The following is an 18,582-nucleotide window of genomic DNA, read 5'->3' as shown; positions in this document are numbered from 1 at the left end:
TCGGAATTTGTTATTTCGCATAGAATTGGATATAAATGTTAGATTTTCTTGTGATTTTGCCCGTACCAGTATTTTTATCTGTATTAGGTGAAGTATGAAAATGAAATACTTCGATCGAGTTTATCTGGTACCTTACGCACAGTTTTAAAATTTTCCAAACATTACCACATATCTCACATTAAGTGAAGGAAGTAGTGTGTTTGATTCATCCATGTTGCCATACCTTCCGTATGACAACGTATCATACTGGTTTACATATTTGTCCAAGTTGGCATACCTTCTGTATCCAACTAATAGTATGCTTTTACTCAAGTTACAATACATTCAGTATGTAACTTTACACCCTCACTTTATTGAGGTATGTTGTCCGCACTGCTCCGAGATAGTAAGCGTGCATTATGCTTACTAAGAGTTTTCCCACGCTCACTTTATTCTTCATTTACCTTAAGTTAATTTTTGTAAGATAATATTATTTCAGTTCTAATTTGAATAAAGTATGGGGAAGTCGCATTTTGCGGCTTCCCCAACAAAACCAGAAGAGTTTTCATTTCATGGCGATCCTGCCAAACAAAAAAAAAACTTTAAAATCTACAAAAGTGGTGCACCGTGTATAATGTGATTTCGGATAATCTATATATATTAAACGCTTAAACTATGGACCAGCAACACAGACCGTGCCAGCTCGTAAATTATAAATAGAAAAAAGAAAGAAAAATGCCTCGGGTTTGCTAAAAAAAGACAAAGAAACAATTGATTTGATTAATGATCCTTGTTTAAGTATCAATCGAAAAAGGATTTAACAACAACAACAACTATATGTGAAATTCAAACAAACAAACCAAAAAAAAATGATTTACAAAAAGATGAATGCCAAAAAAGAAAAGAAAAAAAAATGAATCATTTGAATATGAGAAAGCAGAAGAAAACTTTGCTCAGATAATATCAAACAAAACATAAAAAAATCTTCAAAAAACAACGAGAAAAAAAAAAACCTAAAAACAACACAAGGAAAAAATAAGAAAAAAAAAACGATTTTTTTTGCTAGTTGAAACAAGATAAAAAATTGAAAAAAAAGTAAATTCAAACACAAAATAAACAACTTTAAAAAATCCACAAAAAATCGTAATATGCCATTTAAAAAATAACTTAAAAATGGAAGCAAAAACCAATACAAGGTTAAAATATAATTTTTTTAATACAACAAACAAAAAAAAGAAAAACATTGACATAATAAAACAAAAGCTGCATGTGACTGATTCTGACATTCTCTATTGTGAACAACAACTATCAGCGAAACACCACATAAACAAACGGGGTCTTGAGATTTCCGAATACACGTATGTGCAGAAACCAGTAATGAATGAAAAGTTAAAAGAGAACAAAAAGGAGCTGTGCACTTTCACTCTCGCAATCTCCTGCCTCTCATCGAGAAAGAAATTAATCCAAAGAGAAAGAAATTAATCCAAAAAGAAATTAATCCAAAAAAAGCAGAAGAAAGGATGAAATTGGCGAAGGAAGAACAGTGAAAAAGTAGAGAAAAGGAAAGCGTTCGTCTTCATATTCCATATATTGCAGATAATTTTTACAAACAAATACCATAATGCCAGAAATTCGCAAATGCTGTATTGTGGGATGCCTGTCGAGTTCTCGAAGAAATACACCAACGATGTGAAAATCTATGTCTAAGAAAATAAACAAAACAAACAAGCAACTACAATAACAGGTAACCCCCTTTTGTTTTTAAGAAGTGCAACAAGGATAATATCGACCACCCACACTAGCAGAAAAATAATGTCCCCTTAAAATTATTATTGTTAAATATTAACTTAACACAACAGCAATACAGATTTTAGTTCTAGCATTAACCAAAAAACTGCAACAACAACCCCTATACATTATTAAATGCAAATAATTAAAACAAAACACTTATATTTATATAATATATACCACGACAACAAAGGCAAACTATATAAAAAAAAAACAACATTTAAATATTTATTGTTTCCATTCTGTTTTTGTTTACATGCAATATTTTTGGCGGTGCCTCCGAATTTGATAACATATAATCGGGGATACTTGAATTGATTAATTACATTCAGACAAATTCAACTCAAACATAAATATCATCAAATCTATAAAATCTTTATCAGCTTGGTTTTACATTGTTAAACAATGGGTGGCTCAGAATCTAAAATAGACAAACCGAATGCCAATGTAGTAAATGACATTGTGCTTAAGGTTGAGCATCCTACTATTTACCTTATTATAATTATCGCTTAACTAGCCGCGCAACTACTGGTAACTCTTTACCAGTTGCATAAAAAGACATTGCGAAAATATTATATCAGGGCTGCTTCAGTCGGAAACGGTCTTGATAAGGTTTAACGACCAAAAGAAAGAAAGACCAAACACAAAAAGATAAAAAATTAACAAGCGTGTCAGACATTCCTAGGGTCTACGAACCACTAAATGCAAAGGAGGTAAAGAAAAGTGTTCGCCTAAAGTTTTTTCTCTCTGGTACAACTCCAAAGTGTATCCTTAAATACGGGAGAAAAACTTTAGAAAATGTAAAGATTGATGACCTTATTACTAATGGAAGCTTTGATCTAAGTCAATTCATTCCTAGGTTGGAAAAAATAACCGGTAATAAGGGAATATTCAAGTTGCAACTCTCATTAAATGAGGATTTATTCAATATGATTCGAATCATTGATGTATGAAATGAAAACTCTTTTGGTTTTGTTGGGGAAGCCGCAAAATGCGACTTCCCCTTACTTTATTCAAATTAGAACTGAAATAATGTTATCTTACAAAAATTAACTTAAGGTAAATGAAGAATAAAGTGAGCGTGGGAAAACGCTTAGTAAGCATAATGCACGCTTACTATCTCGGAGCAGTGCGGACAACATACCTCAATAAAGTGAGGGTGTAAAGTTACATACTGAATGTATTGTAACTTGAGTAAAAGCATACTATTAGTTGGATACAGAAGGTATGCCAACTTGGACAAATATGTAAACCAGTATGATACGTTGTCATACGGAAGGTATGGCAACATGGATGAATCAAACACACTACACCTCCCTTTTTAACAAAGAATAATCAACGGTTTAAGTTGATTATTCTTAGTTGAGTTTAATTCGTATAATTTTATAATTCATGAATTTTATTCACATAAATTTACAATTAACAGTCAGTGCTGGCATTATTTAAATTTAGTTCTGGTTTATTTTAAAATTACGTTTAATGTTTACAAGTTACTCATATTTGTTTTTTTTTTTTTTTGTATAAAGACTAATGCTTACATATATATTTAACTTTACTTATTTAATACGGTTACAATTTTTGTTCTATAATATATGTTGTAGTAAATAAAAATTATTACATGAGAATAACGAAAAATAGCAAAAAATTTTTTTTTGAACTTAAACGATATCTATAAAATATAATTTATGATAAAATTTTGTTGTGGGATCTTAAATTTTAATATAAGTGATTTAATATGTTTTTTTTTTTCATTATTTTACATATATACATATTTTTTTATTAATTAATAGATGTATTCTTATATATTAGTTTACTAAGTCGAATTGAAAAGTTAAATGATCTAAAGTAGATTTAGATTATTGCTATATATGTATGTTTATATATTATTACTATGTATTACTATATATATGTATGTTTTTATATTATTACTATGTATTACTATATATATGTATGTTTTTATATTATTACTATGTATTACTATATATATGTATGTTTTTATATTATTACTATGTATTATATTATTATATTTTCATAGGTACTGGCCAGTTATCTATGTTTTATGTAAGTTTTATAATTTATTGTATGTATATGCTAAATTTATATATACGTATATTTTAGAGGCAGAGTTATATTTAAAAGGCAGTTAAAAAAAAACAATATTTTCAATATTTTTGTTCTTAATTCAAGTTATTGCTTAATGCATTGAACAATTTTAAACGGTTTTTATGTACTTCAATACTTTTTCTGTCCGACGATGACAGCGTGCAATTCCCATTAGAATCTATATTTTCGACAGAATAGGGGCCTTTGAATAATTGTTCCAATTTATGGCCGCCATTATTCTCTACTAGTACTAAATCTCCTATTTGTACGTGTAAAGGATTAGCCGTTTTGTCATATTGTAATTTATTGGAGAATTTTGATTGAGTAATCATTTTGGCAGCTCATTGTCTTGCCATTTGGAGTCTGTACTTCACTTCTTTTTCATAAGAGTCAACATTATAAAGTGGATCTACAGTGTTAAAACCAATAGAATCAATGATATTTGGAATTTTGCCGAAAACCAATTCATACGGACAATAACCATGGATTGTTGATGGAGTAGTATTAAAACAGTATGTAAAATATTTAAGCCATTCGTCCCAATCCGTTCGTTCTAATGACACGTAAGAACGAATATATTCATTAAATGTCCTATGTGACCTTTCTATGGATCCAACTGTTTGATGGTGGTATGCTGTTGAGGGAGCATGTTTCACATCCAACATATTAAAAAGTTCCTGCAGGGTCTGGTTTTTATACTCAGTTCCTCTGTCAGTTAAAACTTTTCTCATTGGTCCATATGTAAGTACAAAGTTTTCAAATATTGCCGTAGCTATTGTTTTTGCCGTTTTATCGGGTACTGGTATAGTTACCAGGTACTTGGTGAGATCACATATTATTGTTACTGCGTATTCGTTACCGCTGTTTGACTTAATAAATGGGCCTATTGTATCAATAACGAGAATATCAAAGGCACTTGCTGGCGTTTCCGTTATACACATAGGTTCTTTCGTCCTTTTAAGGGACTTGTTCTCTTGGCATTTACTGCAATTTTTAACATAGTTTTTGATGTCTTTAGACATTCCTTTCCAACGATATTTATTGCGGAGTTTTTCTGACATTCTTTTGATGCCAGGGTGACCTCCGTATAATGGGTCATTATGATACGTTTGTAGGAGTTTTCTTTTCTGCTCGTCAGCAGATATTTTCTTTAATTTTGGCGTTAACGCTATTGTTAGTTTCTTTAATAACTGGTTCGCACAGTTTTTGAAATCATTGATTCGAATCATATTGAATAAATCCTCATTTAATGAGAGTTGCAACTTGAATATTCCCTTATTACCGGTTATTTTTTCCAACCTAGGAATGAATTGACTTAGATCAAAGCTTCCATTAGTAATAAGGTCATCAATCTTTACATTTTCTAAAGTTTTTCTCCCGTATTTAAGGATACACTTTGGAGTTGTACCAGAGAGAAAAAACTTTAGGCGAACACTTTTCTTTACCTCCTTTGCATTTAGTGGTTCGTAGACCCTAGGAATGTCTGACACGCTTGTTAATTTTTTATCTTTTTGTGTTTGGTCTTTCTTTCTTTTGGTCGTTAAACCTTATCAAGACCGTTTCCGACTGAAGCAGCCCTGATATAATATTTTCGCAATGTCTTTTTATGCAACTGGTAAAGAGTTACCAGTAGTTGCGCGGCTAGTTAAGCGATAATTATAATAAGGTAAATAGTAGGATGCTCAACCTTAAGCACAATGTCATTTACTACATTGGCATTCGGTTTGTCTATTTTAGATTCTGAGCCACCCATTGTTTAACAATGTAAAACCAAGCTGATAAAGATTTTATAGATTTGATGATATTTATGTTTGAGTTGAATTTGTCTGAATGTAATTAATCAATTCAAGTATCCCCGATTATATGTTATCAAATTCGGAGGCACCGCCAAAAATATTGCATGTAAACAAAAACAGAATGGAAACAATAAATATTTAAATGTTGTTTTTTTTTTATATAGTTTGCCTTTGTTGTCGTGGTATATATTATATAAATATAAGTGTTTTGTTTTAATTATTTGCATTTAATAATGTATAGGGGTTGTTGTTGCAGTTTTTTGGTTAATGCTAGAACTAAAATCTGTATTGCTGTTGTGTTAAGTTAATATTTAACAATAATAATTTTAAGGGGACATTATTTTTCTGCTAGTGTGGGTGGTCGATATTATCCTTGTTGCACTTCTTAAAAACAAAAGGGGGTTACCTGTTATTGTAGTTGCTTGTTTGTTTTGTTTATTTTCTTAGACATAGATTTTCACATCGTTGGTGTATTTCTTCGAGAACTCGACAGGCATCCCACAATACAGCATTTGCGAATTTCTGGCATTATGGTATTTGTTTGTAAAAATTATCTGCAATATATGGAATATGAAGACGAACGCTTTCCTTTTCTCTACTTTTTCACTGTTCTTCCTTCGCCAATTTCATCCTTTCTTCTGCTTTTTTTGGATTAATTTCTTTTTGGATTAATTTCTTTCTCTTTGGATTAATTTCTTTCTCGATGAGAGGCAGGAGATTGCGAGAGTGAAAGTGCACAGCTCCTTTTTGTTCTCTTTTAACTTTTCATTCATTACTGGTTTCTGCACATACGTGTATTCGGAAATCTCAAGACCCCGTTTGTTTATGTGGTGTTTCGCTGATAGTTGTTGTTCACAATAGAGAATGTCAGAATCAGTCACATGCAGCTTTTGTTTTATTATGTCAATGTTTTTCTTTTTTTTGTTTGTTGTATTAAAAAAATTATATTTTAACCTTGTATTGGTTTTTGCTTCCATTTTTAAGTTATTTTTTAAATGGCATATTACGATTTTTTGTGGATTTTTTAAAGTTGTTTATTTTGTGTTTGAATTTACTTTTTTTTCAATTTTTTATCTTGTTTCAACTAGCAAAAAAAATCGTTTTTTTTTCTTATTTTTTCCTTGTGTTGTTTTTAGGTTTTTTTTTTCTCGTTGTTTTTTGAAGATTTTTTTTTTATGTTTTGTTTGATATTATCTGAGCAAAGTTTTCTTCTGCTTTCTCATATTCAAATGATTCATTTTTTTTTGATTCATCCATGTTGCCATACCTTCCGTATGACAACGTATCATACTGGTTTACATATTTGTCCAAGTTGGCATACCTTCTGTATCCAACTAATAGTATGCTTTTACTCAAGTTACAATACATTCAGTATGTAACTTTACACCCTCACTTTATTGAGGTATGTTGTCCGCACTGCTCCGAGATAGTAAGCGTGCATTATGCTTACTAAGCGTTTTCCCACGCTCACTTTATTCTTCATTTACCTTAAGTTAATTTTTGTAAGATAACATTATTTCAGTTCTAATTTGAATAAAGTATGGGGAAGTCGCATTTTGCGGCTTCCCCAACAAAACCAGAAGAGTTTTCATTTCATGGCGATCCTGCCAAACAAAAAAAAAACTTTAAAATCTACAAAAGTGGTGCACCGTGTATAATGTGATTTCGGATAATCTATATATATTAAACGCTTAAACTATGGACCAGCAACACAGACCGTGCCAGCTCGTAAATTATAAATAGAAAAAAAGAAAGAAAAATGCCTCGGGTTTGCTAAAAAAAGACAAAGAAACAATTGATTTGATTAATGATCCTTGTTTAAGTATCAATCGAAAAAGGATTTAACAACAACAACAACTATATGTGAAATTCAAACAAACAAACCAAAAAAAAAACGATTTACAAAAAGATGAATGCCAAAAAAGAAAAGAAAAAAAAATGAATCATTTGAATATGAGAAAGCAGAAGAAAACTTTGCTCAGATAATATCAAACAAAACATAAAAAAAATCTTCAAAAAACAACGAGAAAAAAAAAAAAAACCTAAAAACAACACAAGGAAAAAATAAGAAAAAAAAAAACGATTTTTTTTGCTAGTTGAAACAAGATAAAAAATTGAAAAAAAAGTAAATTCAAACACAAAATAAACAACTTTAAAAAATCCACAAAAAATCGTAATATGCCATTTAAAAAATAACTTAAAAATGGAAGCAAAAACCAATACAAGGTTAAAATATAATTTTTTTTAATACAACAAACAAAAAAAAGAAAAACATTGACATAATAAAACAAAAGCTGCATGTGACTGATTCTGACATTCTCTATTGTGAACAACAACTATCAGCGAAACACCACATAAACAAACGGGGTCTTGAGATTTCCGAATACACGTATGTGCAGAAACCAGTAATGAATGAAAAGTTAAAAGAGAACAAAAAGGAGCTGTGCACTTTCACTCTCGCAATCTCCTGCCTCTCATCGAGAAAGAAATTAATCCAAAGAGAAAGAAATTAATCCAAAAAGAAATTAATCCAAAAAAAGCAGAAGAAAGGATGAAATTGGCGAAGGAAGAACAGTGAAAAAGTAGAGAAAAGGAAAGCGTTCGTCTTCATATTCCATATATTGCAGATAATTTTTACAAACAAATACCATAATGCCAGAAATTCGCAAATGCTGTATTGTGGGATGCCTGTCGAGTTCTCGAAGAAATACACCAACGATGTGAAAATCTATGTCTAAGAAAATAAACAAAACAAACAAGCAACTACAATAACAGGTAACCCCCTTTTGTTTTTAAGAAGTGCAACAAGGATAATATCGACCACCCACACTAGCAGAAAAATAATGTCCCCTTAAAATTATTATTGTTAAATATTAACTTAACACAACAGCAATACAGATTTTAGTTCTAGCATTAACCAAAAAACTGCAACAACAACCCCTATACATTATTAAATGCAAATAATTAAAACAAAACACTTATATTTATATAATATATACCACGACAACAAAGGCAAACTATATAAAAAAAAAACAACATTTAAATATTTATTGTTTCCATTCTGTTTTTGTTTACATGCAATATTTTTGGCGGTGCCTCCGAATTTGATAACATATAATCGGGGATACTTGAATTGATTAATTACATTCAGACAAATTCAACTCAAACATAAATATCATCAAATCTATAAAATCTTTATCAGCTTGGTTTTACATTGTTAAACAATGGGTGGCTCAGAATCTAAAATAGACAAACCGAATGCCAATGTAGTAAATGACATTGTGCTTAAGGTTGAGCATCCTACTATTTACCTTATTATAATTATCGCTTAACTAGCCGCGCAACTACTGGTAACTCTTTACCAGTTGCATAAAAAGACATTGCGAAAATATTATATCAGGGCTGCTTCAGTCGGAAACGGTCTTGATAAGGTTTAACGACCAAAAGAAAGAAAGACCAAACACAAAAAGATAAAAAATTAACAAGCGTGTCAGACATTCCTAGGGTCTACGAACCACTAAATGCAAAGGAGGTAAAGAAAAGTGTTCGCCTAAAGTTTTTTCTCTCTGGTACAACTCCAAAGTGTATCCTTAAATACGGGAGAAAAACTTTAGAAAATGTAAAGATTGATGACCTTATTACTAATGGAAGCTTTGATCTAAGTCAATTCATTCCTAGGTTGGAAAAAATAACCGGTAATAAGGGAATATTCAAGTTGCAACTCTCATTAAATGAGGATTTATTCAATATGATTCGAATCAATGATTTCAAAAACTGTGCGAACCAGTTATTAAAGAAACTAACAATAGCGTTAACGCCAAAATTAAAGAAAATATCTGCTGACGAGCAGAAAAGAAAACTCCTACAAACGTATCATAATGACCCATTATACGGAGGTCACCCTGGCATCAAAAGAATGTCAGAAAAACTCCGCAATAAATATCGTTGGAAAGGAATGTCTAAAGACATCAAAAACTATGTTAAAAATTGCAGTAAATGCCAAGAGAACAAGTCCCTTAAAAGGACGAAAGAACCTATGTGTATAACGGAAACGCCAGCAAGTGCCTTTGATATTCTCGTTATTGATACAATAGGCCCATTTATTAAGTCAAACAGCGGTAACGAATACGCAGTAACAATAATATGTGATCTCACCAAGTACCTGGTAACTATACCAGTACCCGATAAAACGGCAAAAACAATAGCTACGGCAATATTTGAAAACTTTGTACTTACATATGGACCAATGAGAAAAGTTTTAACTGACAGAGGAACTGAGTATAAAAACCAGACCCTGCAGGAACTTTTCAATATGTTGGATGTGAAACATGCTCCCTCAACAGCATACCACCATCAAACAGTTGGATCCATAGAAAGGTCACATAGGACATTTAATGAATATATTCGTTCTTATGTGTCATTAGAACGAACGGATTGGGACGAATGGCTTAAATATTTTACATACTGTTTTAATACTACTCCATCAACAATCCATGGTTATTGTCCGTATGAATTGGTTTTCGGCAAAATTCCAAATATCATTGATTCTATTGGTTTTAACACTGTAGATCCACTTTATAATGTTGACTCTTATGAAAAAGAAGTGAAGTACAGACTCCAAATGGCAAGACAACGAGCTGCCAAAATGATTACTCAATCAAAATTCTCCAATAAATTACAATATGACAAAACGGCTAATCCTTTACACGTACAAATAGGAGATTTAGTACTAGTAGAGAATAATGGCGGCCATAAATTGGAACAATTATTCAAAGGCCCCTATTCTGTCGAAAATATAGATTCTGAATACATACATCATACATCAAAAACTATGTTAAAAATTGCAGTAAATGCCAAGAGAACAAGTCCCTTAAAAGGACGAAAGAACCTATGTGTATAACGGAAACGCCAGCAAGTGCCTTTGATATTCTCGTTATTGATACAATAGGCCCATTTATTAAGTCAAACAGCGGTAACGAATACGCAGTAACAATAATATGTGATCTCACCAAGTACCTGGTAACTATACCAGTACCCGATAAAACGGCAAAAACAATAGCTACGGCAATATTTGAAAACTTTGTACTTACATATGGACCAATGAGAAAAGTTTTAACTGACAGAGGAACTGAGTATAAAAACCAGACCCTGCAGGAACTTTTTAATATGTTGGATGTGAAACATGCTCCCTCAACAGCATACCACCATCAAACAGTTGGATCCATAGAAAGGTCACATAGGACATTTAATGAATATATTCGTTCTTACGTGTCATTAGAACGAACGGATTGGGACGAATGGCTTAAATATTTTACATACTGTTTTAATACTACTCCATCAACAATCCATGGTTATTGTCCGTATGAATTGGTTTTCGGCAAAATTCCAAATATCATTGATTCTATTGGTTTTAACACTGTAGATCCACTTTATAATGTTGACTCTTATGAAAAAGAAGTGAAGTACAGACTCCAAATGGCAAGACAACGAGCTGCCAAAATGATTACTCAATCAAAATTCTCCAATAAATTACAATATGACAAAACGGCTAATCCTTTACACGTACAAATAGGAGATTTAGTACTAGTAGAGAATAATGGCGGCCATAAATTGGAACAATTATTCAAAGGCCCCTATTCTGTCGAAAATATAGATTCTAATGGGAATTGCACGCTGTCATCGTCGGACAGAAAAAGTATTGAAGTACATAAAAACCGTTTAAAATTGTTCAATGCATTAAGCAATAACTTGAATTAAGAACAAAAATATTGAAAATATTGTTTTTTTTTTTAACTGCCTTTTAAATATAACTCTGCCTCTAAAATATACGTATATATAAATTTAGCATATACATACAATAAATTATAAAACTTACATAAAACATAGATAACTGGCCAGTACCTATGAAAATATAATAATATAATACATAGTAATAATATAAAAACATACATATATATAGTAATACATAGTAATAATATAAAAACATACATATATATAGTAATACATAGTAATAATATAAAAACATACATATATATAGTAATACATAGTAATAATATATAAACATACATATATAGCAATAATCTAAATCTACTTTAGATCATTTAACTTTTCAATTCGACTTAGTAAACTAATATATAAGAATACATCTATTAATTAATAAAAAAATATGTATATATGTAAAATAATGAAAAAAAAAAACATATTAAATCACTTATATTAAAATTTAAGATCCCACAACAAAATTTTATAAAATTATATTTGAGTTTTACAAATCATAAATTATATTTTATAGATATCGTTTAAGTTCAAAAAAAAAATTTTTTGCTATTTTTCGTTATTCTCATGTAATAATTTTTATTTACTACAACATATATTATAGAACAAAAATTGTAACCGTATTAAATAAGTAAAGTTAAATATATATGTAAGCATTAGTCTTTATACAAAAAAAAAAAAAAAACAAATATGAGTAACTTGTAAACATTAAACGTAATTTTAAAATAAACCAGAACTAAATTTAAATAATGCCAGCACTGACTGTTAATTGTAAATTTATGTGAATAAAATTCATGAATTATAAAATTATACGAATTAAACTCAACTAAGAATAATCAACTTAAACCGTTGATTATTCTTTGTTAAAAAGGGAGGTGTAGTGTGTTTGATTCATCCATGTTGCCATACCTTCCGTATGACAACGTATCATACTGGTTTACATATTTGTCCAAGTTGGCATACCTTCTGTATCCAACTAATAGTATGCTTTTACTCAAGTTACAATACATTCAGTATGTAACTTTACACCCTCACTTTATTGAGGTATGTTGTCCGCACTGCTCCGAGATAGTAAGCGTGCATTATGCTTACTAAGAGTTTTCCCACGCTCACTTTATTCTTCATTTACCTTAAGTTAATTTTTGTAAGATAATATTATTTCAGTTCTAATTTGAATAAAGTATGGGGAAGTCGCATTTTGCGGCTTCCCCAACAAAACCAGAAGAGTTTTCATTTCAATAGTCCAAACCTGCCACGTCGCAATACTTATATTATATTAATTTAGGTCCGATACGAAATGGGCAAGTTTGTCCCATTCCTTCGGAACCTACTCCATAGAGAGTCAACAATTTGAATAATCGTAACAGAAGTCAAAATATATTTAAATAATCGAACATTGGTTGAGGGTATAGATCTGTCGGCAAAACCGACTCACACTTTTTAACTGGTTTTGAATGAATGTAAAATTTTGAAAAAAAATCGGACTTTCTTACTTTAATGGAAACGTTGATCTTTGTGGGTAAGATAAGAGGAATAAGCGGACCAATATTGTTTATTATTAATTCCTGCCTCTACTTTATCCTAATATTACGATTTGACAATATCGGACACTCCCTTAGATCAATATGAGATTTTTGTGTTTTTTTGCACAATTCCTGAACTTTTGTGGGGGAGGTACCAGAAGGAGTGGAAGGTCTATACTGAGAGATATAACATCGAATAGGGAATTCCTTCGAAAGTCAGCAGTTTTACTCGGTATCAAGTGGCGGTCTAGAGTAAGGCTCTGAATTAAGGACCTCAATTCTCAAGGACCTCAAGTCTCAATTCTTGTAACGCCATTAAATAGCCTTCCTTGTTCACACATGCTATTCCATTTTGCGGGTTATCAGACTACTGATCACTGTGGCTCCTACCCCACTCAATATGCATAATTTTGTTTATTTTTTCTTCGCCAGCTAACGAGGAAAAAAACATTGTAAATCCGGAACGAAAATAAATGTCAATTGGAAATAAGAGGCCATAAACAACTTAAGCTAACGATGCATGAATGTAAAGGAGCTGAAAAAAAAAAGTGGTGTAGCCACGTACCAAAAGACGGGGGAAAAAATAGCAACAACCTACTCCGCCACTCACCATAAATCCATCTACATCTACATTTTTTTGTTGCATATGAAACGAAAAAATGAACAGCAGAATATTGCTAAATTGTATTCACCGACAAAAAAGAGCGAGGAACATTGTGGGCGTTAACATTGAGCGTTTGCGTTTACTTGATGTCGTCGATGGCATCCTCCTCCTTTGTCGGCACTTTTGGTGCTTAGCCTCCTAACAATGTTGTGATACTTCAGTTAGTAAACAAACAAAAAAGGAGGGAACGTGTGTGCGGTTAGTTGGCTGCAACTTGGTGCCCATGCAAAGTGGATTCACTAACCTAATGTAGGCGATTACTTTCTCTCTTAGCTTATTTTTTGTGGTTTAGGGTAAAGGCCGCCAGGGGTGGGTGACTTAAATTGCCACTCAAAGTGAAAGGGAAAATTTGGATAGAAGACCTTTTTCATGGAGGGAAAAAGCCCTCTTCGATGGAAAGAAAATACCTCTCCAATGAATATAAGACCGCTTCTGGGGATGGAGAACCTCTTCTAAGACCTCTTTTGCGAATAGAAGATCCCTTCTGTGAATAGAAGACCTCTTCTATGGATAGAAGACCTCTTCTATGGATAGAAGACCTCTTCGATGAATAGAATACCTCTTCTATGGACAGAAGACCTCTTCTATGGATAAAAAATCTCTTCTATGGGGAGAAGACCTCCTTTATGGATAGAAGACCTCTTCTATGGATAGAAGACCTCTCCTTCGGAAAGAAGACCTCTTCTATGGATAGCAGACGTCTTCTATGAATAGAAGACCTCTTCTATATATAGAAGATCTCTTCTATGGATAGAAGATCTCTTCTATGGATAGAAGACCTCTTCTGTGGATGGAAGACCTCTTCTGTGGATAGAAGACCTCTTCTATGGATGGAAGACCTCTTCTGTGAGTATAGGACCTCTTCTATGGATAGAAGATCTCTTCTATGGATAGAAGATCTCTTCTATGGATAGAAGATCTCTTCTATGGATAGAAGACCTCTTCTATGGATAGGAGACCTCTTCTATGGATAGAAAACCTCTTCTATGGGTAGAAGACCTCTTCTATGGATAGAAGACCTCTTCTGTGGATAGAAGACCTCTTTTATGGATAGAAGACCTCTTCTTTGGATAGAAGACTTCTTCTATGGATAGAAGACCTCATCTTTGGATAGAAGATCTTTTCTATGGATAGATGATCTCTTCTATGGACAGAAGACCTCTTCTATGAATAGAAGATCTCTTCTATAGATAGAAGACCTCTTATGTAGATAGAAGATTTCTTTAATGGATAGAAGACCTCTTCTTTGGATAGAAGACTTCTTCTATGGATAGAAGACCTCATCTTTGGATAGAAGATCTTTTCTATGGATAGATGATCTCTTCTATGGACAGAAGACCTCTTCTATGAATAGAAGATCTCTTCTATAGATAGAAGACCTCTTATGTAGATAGAAGATTTCTTTAATGGATAGAAGACCGCTTCAATGTATAGAAGATATCTACTAGGGATAGAAAACCTCTTCTATGGATAGAAGACCTCTTCTACGGATAGAAGGTCACTTATGTGAATAGAATACCTCTTTTATGAATACAACCCCTCTTCTACGAATAGAAGAGCTCTTCTATGGATTGAAGTTCTCTTCTATAGATAGAAGACCTCTTCTTTGGATAGAAGACCTCTTCTGTGGATAGAAGACCTCTTCTATGAATAGAAGATCTCTTCTAGGAAAAGAAGACCTCTTCTGTGAATAGAAGACCTCTTCTATGAATAGGAGATCTCTTATGTGAATAGAAGACCTCTTCTATGGATAGAAGACCTCTTGAATGGATAGAAGACCTCTTCTATGAATAGAAGATCTCTTCTAGGAAAAGAAGACCTCTTTTGTGAATAGAAGACCTCTTCTATGAATAGGATATCTCTTATGTGAATAGAAGACCTCTTCTATGGATAGAAGACCTCTTGAATGGATAGAAGACCTCTTCTATGAATAGAAGACCTCTTCTATGAGTGGGAGACCTCTTCTATGAATGGATAGAAGACTTCATCTATGGCTAGAATTCCTCTTCTTTAGCTAGATGACCTCTTCTGTTAATAGAAGACCTTTCCTATGGGTGGTAGACCTCTTTAGCGGTCTTCTGATTATTTTTTCTGACCTTTTCGTTGTTATTTTCTTTTGCTTCTTCTTTAGTTTTGCGTGGGTGCTACTTGTCCATATTGTCATTTTTGCTTCCTCCCTAAATTTCTTTCCTTATTTCTCTCCCTGTCCCGTTTACACTTTTTGCCCTGAATTCCGAGAAAATGAACCCATTGTTATTAGTATTGTTATTGTTGTCGTGGGCGAAATTGATATTGGCATTTGGTAAGAATGTCACCAAATTACCAATTATTGTCACTTTCCATTAACAATCCATCCATTCAGCCAGCCATCCAGTCAGCCATTTTCATGGCTCCAAACACAATTGGCCATCATTGTCACTCCAAGACTTTTCCTCTAATTGATGTATTGTGTTTTGTTATTACAAAAACAGAACAGGTTAGTGGGGGGTGGGGTGGTAATGACGGTAGGTGGTAACTACGGAACTAATTATCTGAGTTTACACTACAATTATAATTATGACTTTGATTCCGTTTCTAACGCCTGTACTCGGGGTACATTATTTGCTTTTGTTTCCATTTTACAAAAATTACAAACAAATCCTCCTTGATATTCTCTTAAGGCTTCGTTATATTTTTGATAAGTAATTTAACAATTAATATTCTTTTGTAAGATTGATGTTTTTTTCCGTGTCCCTTTTCCGCGCTCTTAGCATTTTTATCATATTTTCCATTGCGGAATAATTATTAAATATTTCACTCACAGAAATATGAATTTTTCAAGGGTGAATTTACTAAATATGTATATCGGGACGGGAGAGTATTTCCTGAGGAAGCTCATATATTGGTCTATATATTTGGAAGTCTACTAAAATTTGAAAATATTTTTGCAGAGCTTCTCAAAAAGTTGATTTTAAATTGATGTTCGCTAGTAGGAAATATTTATTCTGATAAAAATACGTATTTTAGCTGGCAATATGGGCAGAATCGAAATGAAGATTTTTCGTATGTCTGGTACAAGATTCAATTCCCCAAAAGAAAGATTTGAAATTGAAAATTGCAGAAAATCTCAGCATCGTTAAATAGAATTTAAGAACTTTAGCTGTACAGGGTGAAATGAAACCAACTTCAGACTGCAGTCATTTCTAAGCCATTCGTCCGACAGCTCTTAAACAGTGACAGCTCATTATATTGTTTTCAAGCGTACAAAAGCATTTCGGTGAGAATTTTCCAGAAAAAAACTTATTCGTGATGGAATTCAAGCGTGATAGTGTGATTTCTTTATATTAGCATTTAAATCCTTTGTGTCTCGTACCATCGCTCGTTACCCTGATACAGTTTCTAAACAAACAAAATGATCGTGTTTACTTGCCAAAGAGGTCAGCTGAAAATGTAAACCTTTGGTTAGCCATCAGAACTCAAGCGCCGGCCATGGTGATAGTATGGGCCGCCATAACAGCCGATGGTTGCTCTCCGCTCGTATTAATCGACCGTGGCACCAGAATAAATGCCGAATATTATGGCGAAAATATTCTGGAGGGTGTATTAAAGCCTTGGGCAAGCAAACATTTTGGCCGCGGAACTTGGACACTCCAACAGGATTCAGCGTGCCGCACCCATAAATGGTTACAAAATGAGATTTCTCACTTAACTTCCAGCGCACAGTGACCATCAAAATCTCCGGATACCAATCCGTTGGGCTATTGTGTCTGGACAATTTTGAAATGCAAGGTTGGCACTAAAATATACCAAAGTGTCGATCACCTCAAGCAAATGCTTCGCCGGGAACGGGCCAAAATACCGCAGAGCAACATTCGGGCAGCCTGTGATGGTTTCATTGGCCGTTTGAAGGCCATAATTTGTGCCAAAGGTGACCAATTCTTACAAATCTAATTCTACAAATCTAATTCTAAAATTTGATGCTATTTCCGACATTTTTTGCTTTCATTCATTCTACTACCTTTCAGTAGAAATTTCGAGAAAACTCACAAAATCCCATGTGTAGCACTGATAGTGGCACCTGTGTTAAATTTCAAAGTCTAAGCCTTTAATAAAAATGTTGGATGATTGTATACCCTTCAGAACTTTTCATACCCTAGAAAATATACTTCCAGTTTCTCTGGTTAACTTGACGAATTAGGGACCCCTATGAGGAATTGCAGCACAGTTTTTTTTACATTTCGTATAGTCTAGTACTTTTCGTACCCCTTATGTACGAATTTTAAAAAGTCCCGCCTACTCACTCTAAAGTGACCCTCATGTCCGTCAGTCTGTCTGGGTTCCTTATGCGCATGCCAACTCTTGAATGGAGTATTCACATCGTTATATTTTTGGACTGAATTGGTATTGAAGATTTGAAGATTGCAATATCGATCCAAACCTTGGTACCACACCCACAGAAGCTAAACATTTGTAGGAATAATAATATTTCATATAGCAAAGGTAATACGCAAGGAAGTCCGAACTTGACAAAAATATACTAATCCGTTAAGGTATCCTCCATACAAAAATCATAACGCTCATAATATTCACGATTTAAAATTTTCTTATAAAAAATTCAAATATTAAATGGCCTGCTTAGGTCATTGCAGGAGCGAAAATGGAAAATAGCCAACTCCTTTTGGCATCTCCCACCATCGTTAAAATTCTGAATAATAATGTCGCTCAAAATATGTGCAAAATTTTATCAAAATTAAATTTATTTGGAACCTTTTTGGCATCACTACCATAGATAGTCATAATTTTGGAAAAATTCGATCATTTTAATATTTTATTATAACATAACACCGTATGGTGCCTCGGAAACTTCCATATTAGGGGATTTTTCCTTTTCAAGTCATATACCGCATATCATTCAAACGAGGTCTATGATGTGTTTAAATTTTTGCCATTTTTCATATTTGTCAAGTTGACGGGT

At 32.7% G+C, this 18,582-nt stretch overlaps 1 protein-coding gene across 2 annotated transcripts in view; it reads right to left on the bottom strand.

Annotated features, from left to right (window-relative positions):
* LOC101897758 (fibronectin type-III domain-containing protein 3a) overlaps nt 1–18,582 on the bottom strand; it is a 660,976-nt gene that overhangs the window by 210,697 nt on the left and 431,697 nt on the right. The gene's annotated exons all lie outside the window — the stretch shown is intronic.

The sequence above is a fragment of the Musca domestica genome, unplaced genomic scaffold (genome assembly GCF_030504385.1).
Source record: "Musca domestica strain aabys unplaced genomic scaffold, Musca_domestica.polishedcontigs.V.1.1 34, whole genome shotgun sequence".
In the NCBI taxonomy this organism is placed as follows: Eukaryota; Metazoa; Arthropoda; class Insecta; order Diptera; family Muscidae; genus Musca; species Musca domestica.
This window is presented reverse-complemented; position numbering and strand designations above follow the sequence as displayed.